This window comes from Camellia sinensis, chromosome 13 (assembly GCF_055761805.1).
Source record: "Camellia sinensis isolate YWXY chromosome 13, ASM5576180v1, whole genome shotgun sequence".
Taxonomy (NCBI): domain Eukaryota; kingdom Viridiplantae; phylum Streptophyta; class Magnoliopsida; order Ericales; family Theaceae; genus Camellia; species Camellia sinensis.
The window spans coordinates 7,870,871-7,898,545 of record NC_138973.1 but is presented as its reverse complement, the minus strand read 5'-3'; the positions used below and the strand labels follow the sequence as shown (position 1 = coordinate 7,898,545).

At 39.2% G+C, this 27,675-nt stretch overlaps 1 pseudogene across 1 annotated transcript in view; it reads left to right on the top strand.

Moving 5' to 3' along the window:
* The window catches only part of LOC114283068 (valerianol synthase TPS8-like), a 50,354-nt pseudogene extending 24,940 nt beyond the window's left edge, over positions 1 to 25,414 (top strand). Inside the window, exons 4-7 of the transcript XR_014347816.1 lie at positions 673 to 891; positions 2,168 to 2,306; positions 24,573 to 24,824; positions 24,921 to 25,414. The product of XR_014347816.1 is annotated as a valerianol synthase TPS8-like (transcript). The remainder of the gene's footprint in view (positions 1 to 672; positions 892 to 2,167; positions 2,307 to 24,572; positions 24,825 to 24,920) is intronic.
* Positions 25,415 to 27,675: the final 2,261 nt, after the last annotated feature.

Sequence of the window (27,675 nt, the reverse complement as noted above, 5' to 3'; positions counted from 1 at the left end):
TGCAACGCATGACTTTCTAACACTTTGTCAATCACAGAGAGTGTTTGGAGTGTACTATAAAAGTATACTTTTTTTTATCATTTTTTTTACATTTTTTTTTTATAAAAAATTAAAACATATACTTATTTAGATAATTCCAGACACCCTCTTAATTGTAAATTAGACACACAAAAAAAATTGAAATTAAACTTAAAGTCTAAGCTTATATTAAATTAAAATTATAGAGACCAAATTGAAACTAGATCTAGAGGATCGTTTGGGAACATCAAATTTTAGCTGAAAAGTGAAAAGGTCACTAAAAAAGTTGAAAAATTAATAAATATTAAAAAGTTAAAGATTCATTTTCATTCATCCTAATTTTTGCATATATTTTCGTAAAAAATAAAAAAATTTATCCTAAACACATATTAAATTTTTTTCATCTCATATTTTAGTAAAAAAAATCAACAAGTCATTAAAAAAAATCTATTCTCAAACGACCACTTAAAGTGTAAGGACAAAATTGTTTAAATTGAATTATAAGAATTAAAGTGAAATTTAGATCAAATTTTAGGGTGAAAAGTGTAATTAATCTTAATTTTTAGATACATAATCCTTTGTTTTGTGATTATTATTATTTTTGGTTAAAAACATTAAATAAATAAAATAAATTTTTTATTTGTTTATATGTAGGTGGTGGAAAGAGTTGGATTTAATATCGAAAGTTCCATATGCGAGGGACAGAGCAGTGGAGATCTTTTTTTGGTCAACATGTGCATATTACAAATCTCAACACTCTCTTGGACGTGCGGTGCTTACCAAAATTGTGCTTTTGTTATCCGTTACCAACGATACTTATGATGCATATGGTACCTATGATGAACTCAAACTTTACACTAATGCAGTCCAAAGGTACAATTTTCTATACCAATCAATTTATTTATCTTCGGTAATTAAAAAAAAAAAATCTCAGCCTTTTAATTTTATTAATTAAAATTAAAATTTTTTATTTGTTTTCAATTTAAATTATCTGACTATTTTTGCTAAGTAAAATTAATAAAAAAATAATATTTTAGTCATTAAACTCAATAAAAAAAATAATATTTTAGACATTTTATGTACATCTACCTCGAGTTTACTGACTAAAATACTATTGTTCTTTCAGTTTTACTTGACGAAAATAGGCAAATGGTTTACACCGAAAACAATCAAAATATTAGTATTTAAATTAATAAAATCAATAACTTGGGGTTTATTTTGTTATAAAGGTCAAATATTGGAGTTTTTTTTTATAATTATTCCTTTATCTTTTTTATTCATCATTAAATTATTTTTTTAAAAATTATTCTGGTCTTCAATATATTTTTTGTATTTATAACATTATTATTTTAAAATGACCAAAGAGTTGGCCGAGTAGTTTGAGACATCCTTATCTAATGTTAAAATTTGAATTCGAGTATTATTGTTGCAAATGCAGCATTTCCTTGTTTTCTTTACTTCACTTGACAAAAATAAAATAAAATAAAAGAATTAAAGGAAAGGTATAATAAAAAATAAAAAAAAAACTCTAGAGTTTCTTAATTAAAATCTTAAATTTTTGATTTATTTTAAGTTAAACCATATGTCTATTTTCGTTAAGTAAGACTAACAAAAATAAATAATATTTTAGTTATTAAACTCCAAAAAAAAAAGAAGTATTTTAATTGAAAATTAAAAAAAAATTAAGATTTAACATGAAAAAAAATAAAAAATTTAGAATTTATTTTGTTACAATAATCAAATTTTAAAGATTTTTTTTTTTAAAAATAATTTTTCCAAACTTTTATTGTTTCAAAACACTGTTATTATTAGATCCCCTCATGGGTAGTCCCTAGTTTCCTTAACTAATGTTTCAAATAGGATTATAGTAAGATTTCCACATTAAATATTATTAGGTATTCCCTACTTTCTTTAATTAAAGTCCCAAAATGGAATTATACAAATGTTATTGTGATTAAATTTCTTTTATCAAATTTTGAATACTCCAATATTTTATATGTTGACAATGTATTGATACATGAAAGGTGAAATTCATTGAACAAATGTATTTTTGGGGGGACAAACCACATATTAATCAATATTTAATAGTCAAATTTTAGTCATTATTGATTGTATTAGTATGTTATGACTTGAAGTGGTTAATCATAAGGTGGGATGTGAGTGCCATGGATGAGCTCCCAGACTACATGAAGGCACTCTATAGAGCTCTCCTAAACGTCTACGATGAAGTAGATAAGGACTTGGCAAAGCAAGGGAGAGCTTATGGTGTTCATCATTCAAAAGATGCAGTAAGGTTTTTTTCAATGTCATGTTTTTTTTGATCGGCAAAAAAGAAACTTTATTAATGAAATAAACAAGTACAAGGTACAAGACAAAATACATCAATAAAGGAAAAGGAGGTGTAAAAGCATCACAGTAAGCTAAATGATCCCAACTAGGTTAGCACCACAGAGCTCACCCTATCATTTGCTAGCACCCCAAAGTTGGTGTGTGGGTAATTTTCTTACCACACTGCCCGCCTAGAAATCAGCTGGAGAGCACTGGCAGAATAGATGGCTTTAGTAAACCTGTAACAGAAAGAAAAAGTCTCCGGCGGTGGCTCTTCCACCCAGGGGCACTCCGACGATCAAGTCAGTATATCTCTCAAAGATAATCAAGTGTTAAACTCACAAGTTTGAGTATCAAAAGCATATCTTAGACCCATGGGGGTGCCTCTTTTTTATAGCCAATACAAAATCCTAGTCCCAATAGGAGCCTGACCCTAATGGACTTAAGATTACTGCTAATCTGGGACTCCCAATGGGATTAGGATAAACTCTCTAAGAGTCTTATCTTTACCCAAACTGAAGTCTTCTCTCAAGCTAGGACTCTTGTTCCTCATCCAGGTTGAGTTCCCTTTTCATTCTAGGACTCTTGTCCTTTATCCGCTTATCTCGGATTCCGATATCTTCGGAGATAACCTCGGCCTTGCCGAGATCACCTCGGCGTTACGACCAAGACACGTGGCATCTCGCTTGACACGTCGGCGTCACCTTGCCACGTGTTGGTACTCAGAAAATATATCCCCACAACTGCCCCCTAGGTTCTATTACCTCGGCATTCTGAGGTGATGGAACCTATATCGATATTTTTTTCTGCATAGTGGCTCAAAAACTGTTTGGCCGAGATAATTCATTTTCAAGCCGATGTGTTCTCTTCGGAGAACAAGAATTCAAATGAACTCCACCACGCGCATGAGCTGTCATGCACATCTAACCGTTCCTTTTACGTGCTTTGTCTTTATTGGCCCGTGTCTGTGACGCGCCTGAAAGCTGTCTTTCACTCGTCTGCGCCATCTGATGTGTGCGTTGCTCCAGGTGTAATAAATGTCCTGCTTTTGCCGCCGTTTCAAGTTTTTTGATAAAACTTTTCTTTCCCTTTTCCTTTCTCCACTTTTTGCATTCTGATTTCTTACTTTTTCTCTCTCTAAAAGCTCTAGCATTCTTCGAATCTGCCATTGCTCTAAGTCCCAAATTCTGCGACCGTCCTTATTCTTCCATTCCCGCGAAGCTTTCGCCACTGTTACAATTGTCGTCTGATCTCGGCGAATATCGCTCCGGCTTCATTTTATCTGGTAAGCAACTGGCCCCCTTACCCTCTTTTTCTAATTCTTGATTGTTTCTGAAGTTTCTTGCTATTACTGTTCTGCTTAAGCATTATTTGTGAATCATTCACCTGAATGCGTCTTATTTCATGATTTTTCACATGCCATGAACACTTGCACTGTTTCACCACTGTTCTTGGCCCTTACCCCTTTGTATTCTTCGTGTTCTTGATAGCCCATCCCTGTTCTTGTTTCTGAAACTTCGCCTTTGTTCTTTGTTTTTTTTTTTTTTTTTATGTCTTTACCAGATCTGTGCCTTCGATCTTCGTCTTTATGGTTTTAGATTTGGGATTTGTCTGTAGAACCTTCAATCTTTAGGAAAAACTGAAACAAACCTTACCAGTCCTTACCCAGATTTGAAACCGAGGTTCTAGCAACCCTTCTGAAACACCTATCTTTTGAAACACAGCCTTCTTTGTTTAGGCCGATGTAATGGGTATGTGGAGACACCGGATAAACACCCCAAGTAAACTTGAAATTCTCCATTCTTGCCGATGTTCACCTGAGGCTGGCTGAAGATAATGACTCTATCATGCCCACGGATGATTCAATGCCCTTTTCTATAGTAGCTTTTACTGAGTGCGGACTCCGGCTTCCACTTAATCCCCTTTTTCGCGAGGTTCTCCACTTCTATAAGTTGAACCCCATGCAACTTACCATCAACTCCTATCGAGTGATTAATGGTATCATAGCCCTAACTAGGCAGGAAAATGTTAGGATCACCCTTGCCGACGTACAATATTGTTATACCATGTGCCCCCTTAACCTGAAGGAAAGAGGTTACGTCTACTACCTAAAGCCGAGGTCTACTGAATTCAAAATTGTAGCCGACCTCCCGGACTCCAACAAAGGAGCCGGGGATGACTTTGTCATTGCTTCGGGAAATTGGGAATTTGGTCCAGACGAAGATGTTCACCTCTACCCTCTTCCTCGAACAGTTAAAGAGGGCAAGGGTAAGAGCCCAACATCAATACTTAGTTATTTCTTTTCCAAGTCTTCAAAACTTTGTCTGTTTCTAATGTTTGTTTGTTTGTCCTGCAGATCTTCATCAGCCACCAAAAAACTTTCGCCAATCGTACTTCCCAGGAAAAGATTTAAAGAAACTCTTTGATCTTCCAATCCACAAGCGCAAATCTCCACTATTACTAAACTTTATTCCGATATACAAATCCACGTTGCCTGACGTCCCGAAGAAAAAGAATCCCGAACAGATCAAGAGTCCACATCTGACCCAACCAATCAACCATCCATTTCGGCCCCATACTTGATCCCAATACCAGAAAGAAAACGTCGGCGACGCCTTGTCAAAACTGCCGAAATGGGTCGCGCAAAGCCAATTGCCCAAAATCTCCTAGCCGACCTCCCGACTGATGCTGATGCTGTACCAACCCAACCAATGCCCCCACCGAAGCCAAGAAGAATCAAGAAGGCCCAGCCTAAGGCCAAGGCTACTGAGGTTGAGGCTGAGGATACTTTGCCTATCTCAAAACTGGTTGAGAGTAAGAAGACTTCTTCTGCTCCTTCAAAAAGGTCCGCCGAGACCCAGCCCTCCGAGTCCACCCAATCAAAGAAGCCGAGGTCTGCCTCAGCTACTACTTCGGGGTCCAAGAAACCCAATGTCCACTGGGCCCCAAAGTTGACTTTGGAGGATAGGCCAATTATGTCAACTAAGAGTGCCGACGACATTAATGTCGGTGTCGCCCTCAGTACTGCTCTTCTTCTTCCAAGCGATCTGGAGCGAAATGCTAGGTACAACGAGTATGAGAACTATGCGCTAATGCTCCAGCACTCCGTTCAAGTAAGTGTTTCCTGTTTTGTCTTTTCTTTCTGCTTCATACTTAGAAGATTTTCTAACACTTCTGTTTTCTTTCAGGCCATCCAGCACGCCCATTCGTTTTCAATGCAATCTTTTGAAAATCGTCAAAGAGTGGCCGACATGAAGAGGGAGGTTTCTGCCCTCAAAAAGGATAGTAAATCTCTTGAATCAAAGATGAAGAAATTGGAAGATCAGGCCGAGGCCGCTACTAAGGCCCAGTAGATGGCCGAAGAAAAAACGGAGTCTGCTGAGGCTATTAGAAAAGTTGCTGAAGCTGAAAAGAAGGAGTTTAAATAAAAAATGGCTCAAGCTGAGAAAGAGCTTCAGAAGGCTCTGGCCACAAAAAAAGCCAAAATCAAAGAAGTTGATGAGAAGGCCTACGCCCAGGGCATGGCCGACGTCACTGAGGAATACAAACTTCAAGTTAAGCAGGCATGCAACAGGGGCTTCTCCCTTGGTTGGATGGCCCTTGCCAAAAATCTCAACATCCCAGATGACTCGCCGTTGCGCAAGGCTGAAGCTATTCCTCTCCCATTTCCTTATCTTCCACCTCCAAGTCAGGCTGAAGAAGAATCTGAGTCTGAGTCTGAAGCCGAAGATGAGGATAAGGATGACGGTGATGCTCTAGTAAGGAAGTCCAAGGATGCCGATAAGACCCAATCTCTTCCTCAGGATGATCAAATCCTAGACCTGACTCATGAAGAGGATGAGGAGGTTATTAAGGAGGCAACTCCTGAACAAGCATCATCCGACGTTCCTCCAGCCGAAAAAAGTCTTGATGAAACGCTTGCAGAGATTGACGCCGAGATTGAAGCAGAAAAGATTGCCGAGGAGGTTCCACCAGAATCTTCCGAGGTCCCAGCGCCTCCAGCTGTTAATGCTGAAGAATCCTGATTTGAATGTCTTTATTTCCTTGCCTTTTTATACTCTGTTTTGTTTTCTGAACAATGTAAACTTCCTTTTATGGCCGATGTGCCTTCCTTTGTATATAACTGCAATTGTTTTTCTATGGATGCTTCAATCTTTTTAATTTCTCTTTGATTTGCTTCTGCATGGTTGTATGCCTTTTATTTTTTGCCACCTTTGTGCAATCTCCTCGGGGTTACATACCTCGGGTTCAACAACATCAAACTTTACTTCGGCAAGATACAGACCTGAAAACTCTTGATAAATTCTAACAAGTGTTTAACATATACTATTCAATATTAACTCTGCAAGTTTCTTCTCAAGTTTCAATAAGTATGTAAACAGTGATCTCGGTCTAACCTACTTGTAAATTGCTACAAATTTCAACTAGTGTTAACATATACTGTAAACTGTTCTCAAGTTATAACAAGTGTTAAATAATGGTCTACTTGTAAATTGCTGCAAATTTCAACAAGTGTTTGAACAATATACTTAGCTTTTACTTCAACCTGTAAATTGCTGTAAATTTCGACGGATGATCACATGTCGGCTTAACATTATTTTGGTTTAACCAACTTGTAAATTGCTACAAATTTCAACAAGTGGTAAACGCATTCTTCTTCTTCCTGCCCCCAATGTGAACCTGAGTTCTACTTGGGTTCTCATTATTCATGTCTCCAAAAAACATAAGTATGTAATTTTATCAGTCATATGTGTTGAAAGAACTCTGAAAAAACTTTATTAAAGACATCGGCAAAAAATACTGCACATCTAATGATAGAAGAATTTCAAATTACAAGTGTTCCAAGGTCTTGGCAGTGCTTTTCCCTCGTTATCTTCAAGCCGATAAGCTCCATTGCCTAATACCGAAGTAATTCTATAGGGTCCTTCCCAGTTTGGGCCAAGCTTGCCCTCTTTGGGATCTTTTTTGTTGCCGACGACTTTTCTCAGGACTAGGTCACCGACTTGAAAATCTCTTGGATTGACCTTTTTGTTGTAAGTCCTAGCAAGCTGTTGCTGGTATACTGCTAGTTGAATTGCAGCTTTTTCTCTTCGTTCTTCCAGAAGATCCAGATCTCGGGCTAAGAGTATGTCATTGGTGCCATTCTCTATTCCCTGGGTCCTGATCCCTGGGATGCCGATCTCTAATGGGATGACTGCTTCTGTGCCATAAGCCATGGTAAAGGGGGATTCTCCTGTTGATCTTCTCGTCGTAGTCCGATATGCCCAAAGCACGTTGGGTAATTCGTCTACCCACTTTCCTTTTGCTGCCTGCAGCCTCTTCTTTATTCCATCCAAAATTACTTGGTTGGATGCTTCTGCTTGACCAATACTTTGGGGAAAACTTGGTGTTGAAAAGTAGTTCTTGATCTTGAATTTGGCACAAACGTTCTTGATGAGTTTGCTGTTAAACTGTGTTCCGTTGTCGACAACTATTGCTCTTGGAATGCCAAATTTGGTGATGATGTTTCTCCATATAAAGTTCTTGACGTCCACATCTCGGATTTTGGCAAGAGGTTCTGCCTCTATCCATTTGGTAAAGTAATCTGTTGCCACCAGCTGGTATTTTCTCTGCCCAGTTACCTGGGGAAGTTGCCCGACAAGATCCATGCCCCATTGGGCAAACGGCCAAGAGCTGGATACTGGGTTCAGGTCAGCAGCTGGCTGATGTATTAAAGGTGCAAACCTTTGGCATTGTTCACACTTCTTCACGTAGGCTTCAGCATCCTTTTGCATATAGGGCCACCAATACCCCTGGGTAATGGCCCTGTGGGCTAATGATCTGCCCCCAGCGTGGCTTTCACAAATTCCTTCATGAATTTCATATAGGAAATCTTCAACCTGCAAAGGGTGTACGCACCTTAAAAGGGGTCCTGTGAAGGATCTTCTGTAAAGATGTCCATCTTCTGTCAGACAGAATCTTGCAGATTTCAATCTGACTTTGTGTGCCTCCTTACGATCTTCCGGCAACTTTCCTTCTTTCAGGAATGCAATAATTGCATCCATCCAGCTTGGCCCCATGTCCACACACATTGCTTGCTGCTTTGTGCACTCTGGTTCTATGCTCAGGCCCGACATGTAGTCGATCATAATTGTTCTTGTTTTTCCAGTCTGAATTGAACTTGCCAGGTAAGCCAACGCGTCGGCGTGGGTGTTGTCATCTCGGCTAACTTGGAGTAGTCGGCAGTTCTGAAATAGGGCTGCCAATCTAATGACCTCTTTTGCATATGCCGACATCCTTTCGTCCCTGGCTTCAAATTCACCTGTTGACTGGTTAACAATAAGTTGTGAATCACAAAAAACTATTACCTCATCTGCTTCTGCTGCTGCTGCCAGTTTTAGCCCTGCAATTAATGCTTCGTATTCCGCTTCATTGTTTGAGGCCTTGAACCCCAAACGGATGGACTGTTCTATTATTTCTCCATCTGGAGATATCAGCAGTACTCCTGCCCCTGCTCCTTGTCGGTTCGAACTCCCATCGACGAACAGTCTGAATGAGTCGCCAATGTAGATGCTGCAGGGTCTGAGCTTTTCTTTCCTTTGATCTTTTGCGTTTGGCTGGGATTCTCCTTGCTTGCTGGGACAATGCTCATCCTGGCTCAATGGAGCCCGATGTTCGATGGTTTCGGGCGTGAATTCTGCCACGAAGTTGGCTAAAACTTGGCCTTTGATTGTTGTTCTCGGCCTGAACTTCAGGTCATACTGACCCAGGACCACTGCCCATCTTGCTATCCTTCCTGTTAAGTCTCCTTGTTGCAACAAGGACTTCAGTGGATGCTCTGTTAGGACCACAATCTTGTGCGCCTGAAAGTAATGGTTCAACTTCTTTGAAGCCATTACTAAGGCTAGCATTAATTTCTCCAGTGGTAGATACCTTGTTTCTGCACTGGCCAAGGTTTTGCTTACATAGTAAACCGCTTTTTGCTCTCATTTTTCTTCTCGAATTAGTACTGCACTTACTGCGTGTTCTGAAACTGCCAAGTACAAAAACAGCTCTTCCGCTGGTTCTGGATTGGAAAGAACCGGAGTTGTGGTCAGGTATTTCTTTAGGTCGGTTAGAGCGGCTTCGCATTCTTCTGTCCACAGAAAGTCTGTGGCTTTTTTCACCAAGTTGAAGAAGGGTCTGCATTTATCTGAGCTTCTGCTGATGAATCTGTTTAGGGCTGCGGCCCTTCCAGTAAGCATCTGAACCTGTTTTGCCGACGTCGGGCTCTGCAGCTCTAGGATGGCTTTGATTTGGTCTGGGCTGGCCTCAATGCCCTTTCTCGTTACCAGATACCCTAAAAACTTACCTGATCCAACTCCAAATGCGCACTTTGATGCGTTGAGTCGGAGCCGGTATGTTTTGAGTATATCAAAGACCTCTTTTAGGTCGGCAAGAGGACCCTTAGATTCCTTGGTCATCACGACCATGTCATCAATGTAGACTTCTACCGTTTTGCCAATCAGGTGCTTGAACATTTTTGTTACTAACCTTTGGTAAGTTGCTCCTGCGTTTTTCAACCCAAAAGGCATTACCTTGTAACAGTACAAGCCTTTAGGGGTGATGAACGTAGTCTTCTCCTCATCTGGTGGGTACATGGCAATCTGGTGGTACCCCCTGTATGTATCCAAAAAACTCATCCTTTCGTGCCCTGAAGTTGCATCTACTAGCTGGTCAATCTTGGGCAGAGGAAAGCTGTCTTTGGGGCAGGCTTTGTTGAGGCTGGTAAAGTTTACACAGACCCTCCATTTACCGTTCTTCTTTTTCACTACCACTGTGTTGGACAGCCATGTCGGATAGTGAACTTCTCGGATGGCCCTGGCTTCTAGAAGTTTGTCCACTTCTTCTTCTACTACTTCGACGTGCATCAACGTCGGTCTTCTGGCTCGTTGAATCACAGGTTTTGCCGATCTGTCGACATTCAGTCTGTGGCAAGTGACCTCGGGGTCAATGCCAGGCATTTCATAAGGTGTCCAGGCGAACACCTCAATGTTGGCTCTCAAAAAATCTTCCAGTTCTCTTTCCTCTTCTTCGGCTAAGCCTGAACCGAGAAGAAAGAAACGTTCTTCGTCGCCCTCCTGGACTAGGATTTTCTTTAGTGTTTCTTCACTCTTTTCGGTTGGCTCCTTGCCGACATCATCTAGGACCTTCATGTCCTCGTTTTCAACCTCTGTCTCTTTTGGCTCTCGAATGTTGCAAGTGGACTTCGTTGCTGCCATGGAGCAACTTTTTGCCTGCAGTTGATCTCTTCTGACTTCTTCAATTCCATGTTCTGTGGGGAACCATAGTAGTTGATGCAATGTTGAGGGAACTGCCCCCATTGCATGCAACCATGGTCTTTCCAAGATGATGTTATATGGTGAGAGTGTGTCAATCACCATAAATTCTGTTTTGATCTTCTTAGTACCAGCTTGTACTTCCACGCTTGCTGTGCCCAGTGGCCATGTCGGCGTTCCATTAAAGCCAACCATAGGGTTGCTGGATTGTTCTAGGTCGTCAGGATGAAGGCCCAGCTCCTTGTAACATCTGACGTACATGATGTCACAAGAGCTGCCTTGATCTATTAGGATGCGTTTTACTTGGCATTCCCCAACCTGGAGGGATACTACCAAGGCATCATTATGCGGATGCTGGACCATCTCTAGGTCGGCTTCAGTGAAGGTTATCATTGGTCCTTGGCTTTCTTCAGGCTGAGGTCTTTTTTACCCGATTTGGTAGACATGCTGCAAATGCCTTACCCTCTGGGTCTCTCCTCTAACTTCGTTCTCGTTGACCCTTGAGTGGATCACATTAACCACCCTTGGCCCTCCTGCCTGTGGTTGCTGTGCTGGAGGTGGTGGAGCTGCTGGTGCTTGAGGCAATCTTGCCTGTTCTTCTCTTGTCCTGGCCTCATCAATAAGGTCCCTCAGATGGCCTTGTCTTACCAAGTCTTCTAAGTGTGCTTTTAGGGCTCTGCAACCCTGAGTTGTGTGCCCTTCTTCATTGTGGTAAGCACAACTCCTACCAATGTTTCTTCCCATGAATTTCCCTGGTGTTCTTACTGGAGTTCTGAAATAGGGTTGGTTTCGTATTTGATCCAAGACTTTATGGATAGGAATTCGGAACACCGTCGTCACTACCTGTTTACCCTTCAATTCTGTTTCTTGTTTGGTCGGTCCGTTGTTACCTCGGCCTCGCTTCGGCGAGCCATTTCCTTTCTCCTGCTTTATTTCTTTGTTTCCCGATGTATCTTCTTCAGCTCTGGCGTACTTCTCAATTCTTGCCATGAGTTCTTCCATGCTTTTTGGCAGTGTTTTTGCCAAAGACTTTCGTAGTGGGCAGTCATCTTTCAGGCCGTTCTTGAAAGATACGACCGCCACTTCTTGGTTGCATTCGGGTATTCGATTGAATACCACGTAGTATCTCTTCGTGTAGGCCCTAAGGCCTTCTTCCTTGGTGATTCTTAAAGCCATCAGGGCGTCGACCCTCAAGGGCTGTAGTTTGTTTGTAACAAACCTGGCCACAAACATCTCGGCCAGGCCTTCCCATGTCTTCACGCTTCCCTTTGGTAGCTTATGGAACCAATCGGATGCAATTTCCCCAAAGGATGAGGGAAATACTTTGCAGAGCAATAGCTCGTTCCCACTGTATAATGCCATTGAGTTCAGGTATAGTCCAACATGAAAGTTGGGGTCTGACTTACCATCATAAATTTGGAACCTCGGCATACTGAATCTCTTTGGTGCTTCAAATTTGTCCAGTTCCACCGAGAATGGTGTTCTCGGCTTAACTTTGGAAGTCACATCAGCTTCAACATTCTGCTGCCTCCTTTTGAAGTAGTCCCTTAAGTCTTCCTTACTTCTACCTGGAGCTCGGCTATCTTTGGACTTCAATCTTTTTGGCACACTACTTTCGGCCTCGTGGTGGGCTCGTTTCGATCTTTCTCCATGGGTTGTGTCAAAGCAGAGTGCTTGCCCTTGAATATGCCGATGTTCTTTAGGCCCTGGATCCTTCATGCGATGTGTCCTTCGGGACTCTTCTTGCCTTGGTTCCTCTCATCCGACTTCCCTGGAAGGTTGGTGAGAGTGGCTTCCACTCCTGGTGTGCTGAGGGGCTTCGGGGATTGCCTTTCTTCCTCCCTTCTGGGTATTAATTGCTGGCATCGACGTATCTTGCAGCGGGTATGGTGGCTGCATAACATTGTTTTGCATCATGAAGTTGACCACTGACTGTAGGTCTGCCAGCTTGTTTGCCAAGTCTTTTACTTCCTCATCCTTTCGTAGGCACTTATCCCTCCAAACCTGAAGGTTATCTTCGTTATAGTACTTGCTTTGGTTTGTCCTTTTTGAAGCGTCGCCCTCCTGGCTGATGTCTTTTTCTCCGTGGCCCTGGTCATGATTTTCTGTACTGTGGTTGTCCCCTTCAACGTCAAGGTCAATTGGTCTACCACTCCCAGCAGGGGTGTCGCCTCTAATGTTTTCCCTCTGTCCGTCACTGGCCATCTATTCTTCTAAGATTCCCACAGACGGCGCCAAATTGTGTGGGTAATTTTCTTACCACACTGCCCGCCTAGTAATCAGCTGGAGAGCACTGACAGAATAGATGGCTTTAGTAAACCTGTAACAGAAATAAAAAGGCTCCGGCGGTGGCTCTTCCACCCGGGGGCACTCCGACGATCAAGTCAGTATATCTCTCAAAGATAATCTAGTGTTAAACTCACAAGCTTGAGTATCAAAAGCATACCTTAGACCCATGGGGGTACCTCTTTTTTATAGCCAATACAATCCTAGTCCCAATAGGAGCCTGGCCCTAATGGACTTAGGATTACTGCTAATCTGGGACTCCCAGTGGGATTAGGATAAACTCTCTAAGAGTCTTATCTTTACCCAAACTGAAGTCTTCTCTCAAGCTAGGACTCTTGTTCCTCATCCAGGTTGAGTTCCCTTTTCATTCTAGGACTCTTGTCCTTTATCCGCTTATCTCGGATTCCGATATCTTCGGAGATAACCTCGGCCTTGCCGAGATCACCTCGGCGTTACGACCAGGACACGTGGCACCTCGCCTGACACGTCGACGTCACCTTGCCACGTGTTGGTACTCAGAAAATATATCCCCATAGTTGGTAAGAGACCAACAGAAAAAAAAGAAAGAAGAACCAACCAACCAATGCTAGCACCTAAGCATAGCAGACCAACATATTACACACCAGATGCTAGCGTAAACTCTATCCATAGATAGAAGCTCCCAACCTCAAGCAGCTTTAATCACCTGAAAACTCCCCTCCAAGATAACCATTGATGCTTATATCCAATGTTTCCAAGTTTCTCAATGCTTATATCCAATGTTTCCAAGTTTCTCAATGCTACTAATTCCAAATAGAGCAACAAAAACAACACTGCAACCTTAATCACCTGGTAATTGAACTGAAGCCTTTCACCAAAACAACACTGCAGCAGATGGAGACCAACACCCAAGCATTTCAAACTAGCTAGAATTTCAAACCAATATACTCCAGAATTTCAAATGGAGAACTACTACTAGAATTTCAGACCAGCCAGAATTTCACCAAAACAGAACTCCAAGCAACACAGATCACAGCCAGAAGAGGATAGAACATAAAGATGAAGTTGCAGCCAGCCACTGACAAATTATTTCCACTAAGGTCAACATCTGAGAGCGTTGTACAATTGCCGATTTCTCTTGGAATTTCACCACACAGCCTTCAAAAATCTGCCACCACCTCCTCCAACACCTACTCCAAGGTAGCCACATCTGCTAGCACCCAGAAATTCCCCTATGTACACAAACAGAAGAACAAGAAAAATGGACCCATACACCAGCAACAATAGCATTCTAATCACCACCCAACCACACAACTTTAAGTAGCCAACAATATACAACAGCTATTGTATACTGCCTTAGGACAGTAGCCCATATCAGCAACATTTGTTGTGCAGGCCAAAATGAGTTCTTCCAACCCAGATGCAGACCTCCCACCTAGTTTGTGATGTTATTGCTGCTGTTGAACACAAAAGCCACCACAACAACCATTCCTCAAGAGGACTTGACAGCAACCAAACCCTGGAGCTGCTACTCACCAAATTACTCCCTTGCAGATTAGGACCATGACAGAATACTCAGTCCAAAAGCAGCCCAACATCATTCCAACAGCAGAACAGATCATCAACCAATGCATAACACACCATCCCAAAATAACAACCCACTGCTAGGCCTAGTAACAGCATAGAAACAGAGATCCTTCAGAGTGTTGGGGTTTTAGCAAACACCATTTTGAAGGATTGCACCACAATCAGTTTCTGATAAACTGAGATACTCAATCCATCTTTACAAGCACAATAGGTACACCACCTATTTGCAACCTCCAACCATCCTCATACACCAACAGACCTTCAAAGCCATGTAACAGACAACAGTGCAGCCCAGTAAGACAGTTATAGCATCAGGTAGATCAAAAACACCCCTCTAACACACCATTCCACAAACAACAGTAGGCTACAAAACATCAATAGTCAACAATAGCAGTAGAAACTACTCAACAACAGTAGACCAACAACATATCCACAACAGAGCACAGCAGCAGGTAGATCACAGGCCAACCCCTCAATTCATAATGCAGAAACTTCACATACCCTAAAATAGATCAGATCATAACATAACCCTCTGCAGCCCACTAAAACAGGTACAGCTTCAGGCTGAACAGACTCCCCTGTGACACACCTTATCACACCTTTCTCAATAGCTCTCCAACCAATACTAGCACCAATCAACAGAAACACAGCACCAGCAGTAGCCCACCTCCACCCTACCACACTCTCTCATTAAGACCCAAAACACCTCCTAACTTGCTTAAAATTAAAGACAACATCATTAACTGAGAATGATGCACCACTGAAATGAGATCTCATCCAAATTGCCACTCTCACTTTGATACACTTACACAGATCTTGAAGATTGGGCTGTACTGAATTGAACACACAATCATTCATATATCTCCACACAAACCACATGATTGCAGCTGGTAAAACCTTCCAAATCTGGTTTACTTTCTTCTTAAACTTCCAACCCATCCACCATAGTAACAACTCTTCAATGGAACTGGGAATAGCCCACCGAAAACCCCACCAAAAAGCAATATGAGACCAGATTCTCCAAACAAAGGGGCAGTGAAGCACAATATGTTCAGTTGATTCACTTGACTCATGGCAAAAAATGTACCTCAAAGCATTATCACTCACCAAAATGCCTAACCTGTGAAGCAGCCCTTTTGTTTTCAATCTACCTCTCCAAGCTAACCAAGAGAAGAATTTGGCTTTTGGAGGTGAGAAGTTATTCCATATGAGTTCAACTAGTCTCTGAATGGGGCCATCATTAACTAAACCCCAAGCATAAACAAGATTAACCTTGAACACACCTGACTGTATACGCTTCCAACACAAACAGTCAACAACATCACTTCTTAAAACAGGGCCAGATCCCAAAAAAATTTGTAACCTAACCAACTCATCCTTTTTCCAAGCCCGAAGTGATCTTCTGAAATTAAAAATCCACCCAGATTGATGAGATCTTCTAGCTACTTGCCAACTCAAGGAAGACTCTTTATCTACAACTAGGTGAAACAAATGAGGAAATTGGCTTAATAAATTAGTGGATCCCATCCAAGGATCCCTCCAGAAACTAATTCTGACTCCATTCCCTACTACAATCTCAACATTCTCCTTATAGAACTGAAAGAGCCTAACATTCCTATGAGCTACTAGTAAAATGTCTTTCCATATCTTAGATGTAGAACCAGATTTAGCTAGAAAAGGATACCACCTTCCCCCTGTAGAGCCATACTTCTCACAAATTACCATCTTCCACAACGTATCCTCCTCTTGGCCATACCTCCACCACCACTTTACTAGCAAACTGTCACTTGCTAGTCTGATATTTTTGATTCCTAGACCACCTTGTTTCACACTCTTTGATACCTCCTTCCAACTAACTAGATGGATCTTCCGATGATATTTTGAATCGCCCCATAAAAACGAAGCTTGAATCCTATCAATCTCTCTAGCCACACAGTCCAACATTTTAAAAAGAGACATATAATACACTGGCAAAGCAGACAACACCGATTTTATGAGTGCAACTCTCCCAGTAAATGACAAAGCTCTTCTCTTCCAACCAGATAACTTCTTCTTGAATTTCTCCACAACTGGTTTCCAAGTCAACCTCCTACTAGGATTGGCCCCCAATAGTAATCCTAGATATTTTAATGGTAACTTCTGGCTTAGATAGTTCAACTTTGCAGCAAACTCATCAACCACTGCATCTGCCACCCTCACTCCAGACACAATATTTTTTGAAAAATTAATCCTTAAGCCTGAGATGACCTCAAAGCACCTAAGTATCCTTTTAATAGCCATAATTTCAAACCATTCAGCCTCACAGAAAATCACTGTGTCATCAGCAAATTGCAAGTGAGAAACATTCAAACCATTAGCACCTACTGAAACACCTTTAAAAGACCCATCTCCTTAGCTCTCGATATGAGTATGTTCAGTCCCTCAGCTACAACATTAAACAAAAAAAGGGATAACAGATCGCCTTGCCTTAGACCTTTTTGAGGGCAGAACTCAAGAGATGGTGACCCATTAACCAGAATTGAGACTCTAGCAGAAGAGATGCAGCCCTTCATCCACTTGATCCAAGTAGATCCAAAACCAAAACTCTCCAGCATTTGATTGAGGTAGTTCCAGTTAACTGTGTCATAAGCTTTTTCAAAATCAAGCTTCAGGATTAACCCCTTTCTATTTTCTTTCTTCCACCAATTCACAATCTCATTTGCTTAAGAACGCCATCCATAATGTTCCTCCCACCTAGGAAGGCCGATTGAACTTTATCAATCACTGATGGCAAAACTAATTTGAACTTGTTAGCAAGCACTTTTGACAACACTTTATAAATGGAACTAATGAGACTGATGGGTCTGAAATCTTTAATTGATTCAGGACAATCAGATTTGGGAATAAGGGTCACAAAAGAGTAGTTAATTCCATTGCCCAAAACACCATTATCATGAAACTCCTTCATAAAATCCATGATGTCATCCTTCATGAACTTCCAGCCCTTTTGAAGACAAATCAAGTTAAACCCATCTGGACCTGGAGCTTTGTTTCCATCACATTCCTTGACTGCTGCCCAAACTTCTGCTTCTGAGAAATCTAGCTCCAAACTTTGAATTTGGTCTTCATCAATGCATCTAAATTCACCCTCGAGTCTTGGTCTCACTTTCCAATCTTCAGTAAACAAAGCTTTGAAATAAGCCCACATAGCTTGTTTTAACTCCAAGGGCTCCTCATATAGAATATCATTGATCTTCATAGAATCAATGAGGTTCCTACTTTGCCTTCTAGATGCCAATATATGAAAGTATCTAGTGTTTTTATCCCCTTTTAAGGCCCAATTTAATCTAGATTTTTGCAACCAAATCCACTCCAATCTTTTTCTACTCTGCCAAGCTACATTCCTAACTTCAATTCTTCTTCTAACTTCAACTTCTATAAGTTCTCTCACTTCTGCAACTAAATCCCATGAATGTAAATCAGCTTCAGCTGCTTTAAGATTAGAGACCACATGACCAAAAACCTCCACATTCCAAATCTTTATTGCCTGTTTGAGAGATCTCAGTTTGGCCAAAATTCTAAAACCAGCCCAACCCTCTACTTGTGAACTAACCCCAACCTTTTTGACTTCCTTGATAAAGCTGGGATGTAATACCCAAGCATTTAAAAATTTGAAAGGCTTAGGGCCCCAATCCCGCTCATCTTCCTTCAATAATATTGGACAATGGTCAAACAAAGTTCTAGGAAGGCCCCATAACTTAAATCTAAACCATTCAAGCCACTCCGGATTTAATAGAAATCTATCAATTCTACTCCAGCAGACACCTAACTGTCACGACCCAAACCCGATCCTATGGGTTTAGCACCGTAACCGGCCAGTAATCCGAGATTACCGAAGGCCTGCCTAACAGTAATCCAGTAAAACAGAGTACAGGGCCTGGCGGAAGCCAATACAGTAAATAAACAATGTCCAATGAGCTGTGACAGTCTACACATACATGTACAATCATTCAGAACAGGGATCTAATCCCTATTAAACAGTACAGTAACAGTCTATACAGTAAACAAAATAGTTACAGAGACAGACGGGGAATATTAAAACACCCCAAAGCCGAAGCTTGAACGGCTTGGAACCTCACAGTGAGGCACGGTGGTTGGCTGACAAAACAAAAGCTTGCCTGACGCTCCTAGCAGCGATCCGATACCCGAACACCTACATATATATATGAGCAGTGAGCTAAATCCCAGTGAATAACATAATACGTAAAGAGGTTTAGGATGAATGTCTTTTCAATATTTAAAACAGGTCATTGATTCAGTATATCGATCAGTCAGTTTGTGGCTCATATTTGATGCCGTAACAGTCATTTAGAAATCATAGTAATCGTACGTGGCACATTCGTTAGCAGTACCAGTAGCAGTGTCAGTACAGTAGCAGTACAATAGCAGTAACAGTAACAGTACAGTAGCCGTACAGTAGCAGTAACAGTAACAGTACCAGTAGCAGTGTCAGTACAGTTGCAGTACAGTAGCAGTAACGGTAACAGTAACAGTACAGTAGCAGTACGGTAGCAGTAACAGTAACAGTAACAGTACAGTTCTTATGGACTCAAGAGGTGTCTCGCACAGATTCTAGAGGTGGCTCACTCTGTAGCACTTAGTTCCGTGCAGCACTTTGCTCCAAGTTTCACAGATTATAACAGTCATATGTGGTACATCCAATAGCTAAACAGTACAGTAGGTCTTAACAGACCAGGTCTTAATAGACCAAACAGTGAATGATGGCCATCATAGACCAAACAGTGAATGATGGCCATCATATCAGTAAACAGTAGTGGTTCCAACATGGGAACCGACAGAGATCTCTGTAGCAGTATCAATAGACAGTAGGTGCTAAGGATGCCACAATACAGTTCAGAATATAGGACATACATTCATTCAGTTAACAGTAATCAGTTCAGAAAGCAGTACAATTCAATTGTTCAGAAGATAATCATTTTGAACATATCTTTACACAGATGTTACTCACAGAGTTCTGGACTATAGTAAGCTAGAGCGTCTCCTCGGAAGTCAACCCTACACAGTCAACAGATCGAACACACACTAAGCTACACAGTTGGGAAAGATAATAACTTAACCCCTAATGCCTCGGTGTGTTCTACATCTATATCCTCATTAAGATGTCTTAAACTAGGCCTAAGAATGCCTAGAATGGGATGAGGATGCAAAGATGTACTCAGAAAACATTTTCAGAAAATCAGAGGTCCCGCTCGAGCGTGGGTTTCTCCGCTCGAGCGGACATGCTGACAAAGGTCTCCGCTCGAGCGTACATTACTCCGCTCGAGCGGACTGTAAAACAGTGCAAGATGCTGGGAGCTCGAATTCCCCGCTCGAGCGCCACTTTCCCCGCTCGAGCGGGAGACCAAAATCTGGAAAATCCAGATTTGAACTCCAATGCTCAAATCAAGTTCCAATGCATCAAATTCGATCCTTTTGGGCTAATTTTCTGGAAAACACTTCAAAACTCATAATACAACATGTTTCAAAGATCAATTTGAGAAATCAAAGCCCAAAGGTAGTTCAATTAAACATGATTTCAAACCAAGGTTCAAGAACAACAACTCAAATGTGACATGCATGGCTTTAATCAACTTCAAAGCTCCAAAGTAAGTTCAAATGAGTCTAAACTTCCAAAAACATGATGAATTCATGATCTACTCTCAAGACATTAACATGCATGTGAGGAATTATGAACTACAACCTCTAAACTTCAAAATACATACATGCATGCAAGCCTTAAGCTTCAATTCAACATTAAGAGGCCAATTCTTGACTCAACTCTTCAATTAACATGGAGCATGCAAGAACTAGCTTGAATACAAGAATGAAAAGATGAAATTCTTACCTAAGTCTTGTACATCAAGTGTAGAAGCTTAAATATGAAATCTATACTTCAATCCCCTTAATTTCCAAGCAAGACCAAGCAAAATGAGATGAAATCCAACTCTCTCCCTTATCTCTCTCTCTCTAGTCGCCAAGAGCAAGGAATGAGCTGAGCAAAATGTTTGTTTCAAGCATATAAAGGCTCTAACATGTCATAAATAAAAGGCCCACTAACAATGGCAATAAGGTAAATAAGGCAACTATTGCAATTTAACTCATTTTAATCTAATTTAATCATACCTAATCAGTTTTCAGATAATTACACTGTAAAATTACATAAATTATGATGATCATGAAACACTAATCGGTTTCTGGTTCGGCCGCCGATAAGGCCTTCAATTCTCACTTTAAACATTAAAACATGAACAGATAGTTCAACAGTCAAACAGATAGACATGCATTTAAATAGATACCGTCGATCGATCAGTTTCAGAATTCAGTCAGTCTCAGTTTAGCAGTAATCAGTGACAGTATCAGTAATCAATGGTCAATTAGTGATCAGTGATGAGAGTTGTTACACTAACTGTGAATTGCTCCATGTGTATTTCCTTCCTAACATAGGTATATCCACCAATTCCAGTTTATTAGCAAAATCATTAAACTCTTGCATCCCCCTATCACTTCTCACACAACCTCTCCTTTCCCTTATACTTTTGATTTCATTGAAATCACCCCCTACACACCAGGGTTCTGGGAAAGATGCTTTTAGATTAGCAAGAACCACCCAAAGATGCCTTCTCCCAGTACTATCATTAGGGGCATAAATATTGAGAATGAAACAGTCAAGTCTGCAATAGACCAAACCTGATAACAAGATGAAATTTCTGGAGCTGCAACAACCTTTAATCTGAAAGACCTCAGGATTCCACAAGCACAACAAGCCCCCTGCACTCCTTTCTGCATCAACCCCTATATACCCAGGTCATCTTCTGGCCATATAGTTCTAACAAAATTCTCATCCATACATGACTTCTTTGTTTCTTGAATCAAAGCCATATCCACATTTTTTTCCTTTATGAGATTTTTGAGACTCCTCATTTTCTCAGGCTTGCCCAGACCTCTAATATTCCATGAAATGACTTTCATTATGAAACTACTTTGACTCCTAAATCTCCTTGGATGCAAGTTTAAGCACCACCAATGATCCCCTTCTTGGGAACTCTGTCTTCATCTTGCTTTTCCATCATCGTAATTTTCTGAATGACACTCTCATCATTACCCCCAATTTCAATACCCAGAGCTTTCCCCAACATCACAGTTTCTTGGGCTTTATTTCGGCTCAGAATCTGTCTATATGCACCCGTGCTAACTGACATGGATGAAGAAATCGCAGATGTCGCTGCTCTAAATATTGCTCTTCGTTGGAAACCACTGCAAAATTGAGCAGCCCCTCTAATTTTCTTTTTCCTTTTTGGCCTTGTGTGACGACCCGCTCCCCATACCCAAGGGTTAAGCATCGTGATGGCCAGTAACTAAAGTTACCTACGGCCAATTCTTAAACAAATTAATAAACGCAAGCGGAAGAAATATTTAAATAAGGGTACCAAAATAATCATTGGGGCTTCTATTTTTATTACAAAATTATATTGACCAAAAGGCCGATATTTACATAGAAAAATATTATAAAAGGTGTTGTGTGTATCTATTCTGCAGCTTCGCATCTAAGACTTTTCAAAACCTATTTCTGAATTGTACCATTTCCTGAAAATGGGTAAACAGCTATAAGCACATAGCAGAGTGAGAAATATTATACCAACAGTATAAGGGACACGAAAAAACCATAGATAGTTAGTTAGGCCAAAACATTTAAGATAGCTTAGTCTGAACAAATAATCTTTTAAGTAGCAAAACTGAGATTATGTATATAAATAATCATAACCACGGTAATTTGGTGAATAATTCATTTAAGTAACAGAAACTGAAATACAGATATTATGTAAATATATAACCATAACCACGGTACAGAACAGAACAGCACAGAGGTCACAGAAGTGACAATCAGAACAGAGGTATGGATTCAAGAGGTGGCTCATATGAATTATAGATGTGGCTCCCACAATAGTGTAGCACTTAGCTCCGCACAGCACTTTGGTCCGCACAGAACAGAGGTGCGGATTCAAGAGGTGGCTCATACGGATTCTAGAGGTGGCTCCCACAATAGTGTAGCACTTAGCTCCGCACAACACTTTGGTCCGCACAAAACAGAGGTTAATGGATCAGAGGGCTACAAACTAACCAAACAGAGGCCACTCCCAAGGCGTAGGACTCCCGTAGTGATACTTACAAAATATAATTGTATATAAGGTCATAGCCAAATATTCTTTAAAAGTAAAACAAACATACCCATGGGTTTCCTTTTAAGCAAATAGGGTTCAGAAAATAATCCACGTAACTGCAACCTTTATAAAACATAATTTTTATTAATAAACTAATAAAACATAACTTGTATAAAATAGATTTTGGTAAGTCAAAACATACGTAAAATATATTTTGGCGACTCAAAATATAATATAACTCACCTTAATTTTAATATCTTACTCTTTCTTTTCACTATCAAAGATCCTTTCAACGTCCACTATTTCTTTCCACTATCAAAGATCCTTTCAACTTCCACTATTTTCCTTTCTTTCCTTCCGTTCTTTCTTTCCTCTTTTCCTTTTCTTTTCTTCCCTCACAGGTTGATCAACTCTCCCTATTTATAGGGAGAAAAGCTCAATCTCTGTCCAACACGTGTCCAGCCGAATCAACTCGCGGATCTGCTTCTTATCTTCATCGGATTTGCTTATTATGAAATGGATTTATATTTATCTTATATAAATATTTAAGATAATTATTCTTTGACCCAAGTTTTTAATATAATTATATAAATTAATTAATTCTTAATTAAATTACACTTTATCATATAATAATAAAAAATTAATTATTTATTTTACTACCACACCCATTATTATTATTATTAATATTATCTATATTATTATTATTATTATTTATATTTTGACCCCTAAACTTATACTAATTATATCTTTTTACAAAATTATACATAATAATATATAATAAATTATATATTTTCCGAACTGAGATTAAATAATATTAATATAAATTCAACAAAATAATTAAAAATCTGAATTGTTACGCCTTGACCCCTTGCCTTTGCTGGTTGAACCTTGAACAACATACTTTCCCATTTCCTTGCTTTTCAAAAATTGTTGCTCACAAACTGTAACAACATGAGCTGTATTAACCTTCTTCCCCTTATCTCCTATTTTTACTGATGATTGCTCAGATGTGTTAATATATATTCTTGCTTATGAGACAATGATTAATCTTTATTTATAATTCTCTCCTCTCACAAATATCAGTAATTATTGGATTCAAGTCCTAGGTTGGGGGCCCAAGGAGAGTAGAGAATAAAACTTTTAAGAACAAATTACACTCGTAGTTCCTATAATTTGCCTTTTGTTTTCATTTGGCTCTAGTAGTTCTAATTGTGTCAATTTTATCTTTGAATTTTTCATTTGCCTTTTGCTTATGATAATATTCCCTTTTGGATGGACCATTTTGCACTTAATTTTTATTCAATTTTCTTATGGATGTTTATCAGTTGAACTAATTCGACATAATATGAAAAATTAAAGAACAAAATTGATGCAATTAAATTATGCAGGCAAATTGACAAAATTGACAAATTATGGGGGACTAAGGGTAAGTTTTGTCCAAACCTTTATATTGCTCCACCCCTTCATGGGGGTTCGGACCATAATTTTTCTATATGACAGTATATGAGTGATAAAGATTAAGCCTAAAGATGAAAATCCTTTTGTGAGGGTTCGGACCATAATTTTTCTATATGACAGTATATGAGTGATAAAGATTAAGCCTAAAGATGAAAATCCTTTTGTGAGACACGTGTATCCTATTTTGTGATTTTCTTCTGTATTAGTACTATTGAGTCATAAATCTTGATCAATTGAGTCTATTTTGGGTCACATTACTTCTCTATTTTTATATTTTTTTTTTCAAAAAAAGTAATTTTTAACTGACTTTCCAAAATAACGCTTAGACTTTAATTCTATCAGCAAAATGGAATTTTGATTAATTAATTTTGTTTTTGTTTTTTTTTTTTTTTTTTTGTGTATGTGACTTATAATTAACCAGTTCAAAGAAATAGTGAGAAGTTATGACATTGAGGCAGAGTGGTTCAAGGAAGGATATGTAGCATCATTTGAAGAGTATATGAAGAATGGCTTCGTAACCAGCACAGGTCCACTGTTCACAACATCATGCTTCATGGGCTTAGAGGCAGATGTTGCTACCACTGAGGCATTTGAATGGATTCTAACTAAACCTAAAATGGTGGCTGCCTCTAGTGCTATTGGCCGACTCGTTAATGACGTAACGAGCCACGATGTACGCCTATCCCATTCTTAAAGAGCTTATAATGTTTATTTATTTTTGTGATGAAGATGATGATATCTAACTTTCTTTTTTTTGGAACAAATGAAGGAAGAACAAGAGAGGGGACATGTAGCTACAGGGCTTGACTGCTACATGAAGCAGCATGGTGTTTCAAAGCAAGAGGCGATTGTGGAGTTGTATAAAATGATTGAGAATGCATGGAGGGATATCAATGAAGAAATGCTTAAGCCAACTGCCATCTCAATGAAACTCCTGATCCGTGTTCTCAACCTTTCGCGCATCTTGGATGTGGTTTACAAGTATGTGGATGGCTATACTCATCCAGAAATAATCAATGACCATGTCATCTCTTTGTTCGAAGATCCAATTCCCATGTGAGTGAGCATGGTTCGCTGCCTTTTCCCTCCTAATGGCAAACTAATGTGTGCGCGTGTAGGCTTGGACTTGAACTTGGACTTGGATAAATTTGTTTCTGGGTATTGTATTTTGTACTTCCTCTTCAGAATTGTATGTTGGAATAATCTTCTGTGTAAAATAAATAAATTGAAACTAAATAAAATAAAATAAAATAAATAACATAGGTAGCATTTGGTAACATTTATATTTTTTGTTTATGTTTACAAAAATTTTATAAACTGGTTTTTGTTTATTTTTAGAAAAACATAAATTACAAACACGTTTGGTTTGAACAAAATTTTAAAAAATTTAAAAAACATAAACAAAAAAATATATTTGTACAGGCTTAAAATATTTATATTTATTTTTATTATTTATGACAATGGGATCACGCACATTATAATTGAAAAAAAATTAATTAAAAAAATAATTGAAAAAAAATTAATTAAAAAAATAATTGGAAAAAAAATTAATTAAAAAAATAATTGAAAAAAAATTTAATTGGGAAAAAAAATATTTGAAAAAAAAATTAATTCAAAAAAATTAATTGAAAAAAAAGCTATTTGAAAAAAAAATTAATTGAAAAAAAAAATTAATTGGGAAAAAAAATTAATTAAAAAAATAATTGAAAAAAATTTATTTAAAAAAAAAATGAAAACTGAAAACGTAAACTCATTTTTTTGAGTTTACGTTTTTCCTCAAATTTATAAACTGAGACAACTATTTATAAACCAAAAAAATTATCAAACAAGTTTTTATAATAGTTTTTTAAATTTTTGTAAATATAAACTGAGAACGGAATGGTTACCAAACATGCCCTTACAAAATTTATTTTACCGAACCGAATGAATAATAAAAAGATCAAGTCGAGTGTGTGATACTCTGTCCTTAAGACAAATTCGCCCCGCTACGGTGCTTACGAATAAAGGCGTCTATCTCCCAGGATACAATGATCTTCACAAATTGTAGTAGCACTCCAAACAATTTGTACGGCAAACCAAACCTGTGTTCTATACTCTCTTAATTTTTTCCCTAAAAATTAATATGAAGAATTTATTCAAACAGAACAAAAAATGGACAGCAAAAAGATGATTTTCTAGATGTTTTCAGGATGTCTTGACTGCTGGAAATGGGTCTCTATTTATAGGCAACTTGGTGGCCATTCAATCTGCTCGAACAGGTAGAAATTTGAAGTGAACAGGTACTGGATTCAAACTGGACAGATCTGCTGCCAGTTTTTGAATCTGTTCTGCAGTTATGGATCTGTAACTGCTGGATAGTTATTAACACTGTTAAAAACAGTTTGAACCTGTTGAAATTTGCTGAAAAATGGACTGGAAAACGGGTAACATATGGACAGAAAAATTAAATTCAAATTTGGCACAAAATTTGAATTAATTTCGTTAAGAATTTTGAAAAAAAATTTCTCCAAAAAATTAATATTAGAATCGACCCGACCCACAACCCACACCCGCGCCCGGTTCGGACGAACGGCGGTGGCGCGCGCGCGTGTGGTGGTTTGGCCTAAGGTTTTATTTGTTCATAATTCCTCCCTTCTACAAACTTGGGGTGCCTCTTGGGGCCAACCCAAGTTAGAACACCAAGAGCTTATATACTCACAAAAGCTCTTTTAAAGTTTCAATGTGGGACAACCCATTTCAAGGAAACCTACATTTACTTCTTTAATTGTCCATTTCACGAACCCGAAAACGACGTCAAGTTCTCATTCGCTCATAAATGGTTTTGATGAACTGTCTTCACCGTGTGACTTGCCATGCAACAAGGAACATGTCACATCTTCAGACTCACCTCAAAAATCGTGTGGACCCCATTCAATTTTTAGGCTCAAAGTTGGCCCAAAATAAGCCAATAAAAACCAATTTTCCAACAATCCCCCACATGAATGGAATTTGACAGAGAGAAAATGCAATAACATGATCTAATTACAGAGAATACAGAAATTGAAAATATTCTGCAAATGATAGGTAGCTTTTGGCTTTGAACCTTCTCTTGTGAGACACTATCGGATTTACTAGCTAATCAGTGATCATGATGTCTTGAACTGTTCAGCCATTTGTGTAAACCAAGACAATAGAACTCACACAGTATATTACAAGACACAATTTAGTTCTCACTATTGTGTTCATTTTGGTCCTGAACAACCTGGTTTTTCAAAAGTGCTTTAGAGAATTGTAGCGCTTCACAAATCTCATAGAACCGGCCCAGTTCACACTCACATAGATGATTCTTATGAAGAGTATCTTGCCATACTTCACTAGGTATACCTAGATATAAAAATCATTAAAAGTATTACTTAACTTAAAACGCTGCATACATCACTATTTCATCATAGAAATGGGTAGAAGTTTGACTCCCTAGTAATCCTTCTGAGTCATACATAACTCGGTTGTCCCTTTGAACCTAGATCTTGGGATCTCCAATCAAC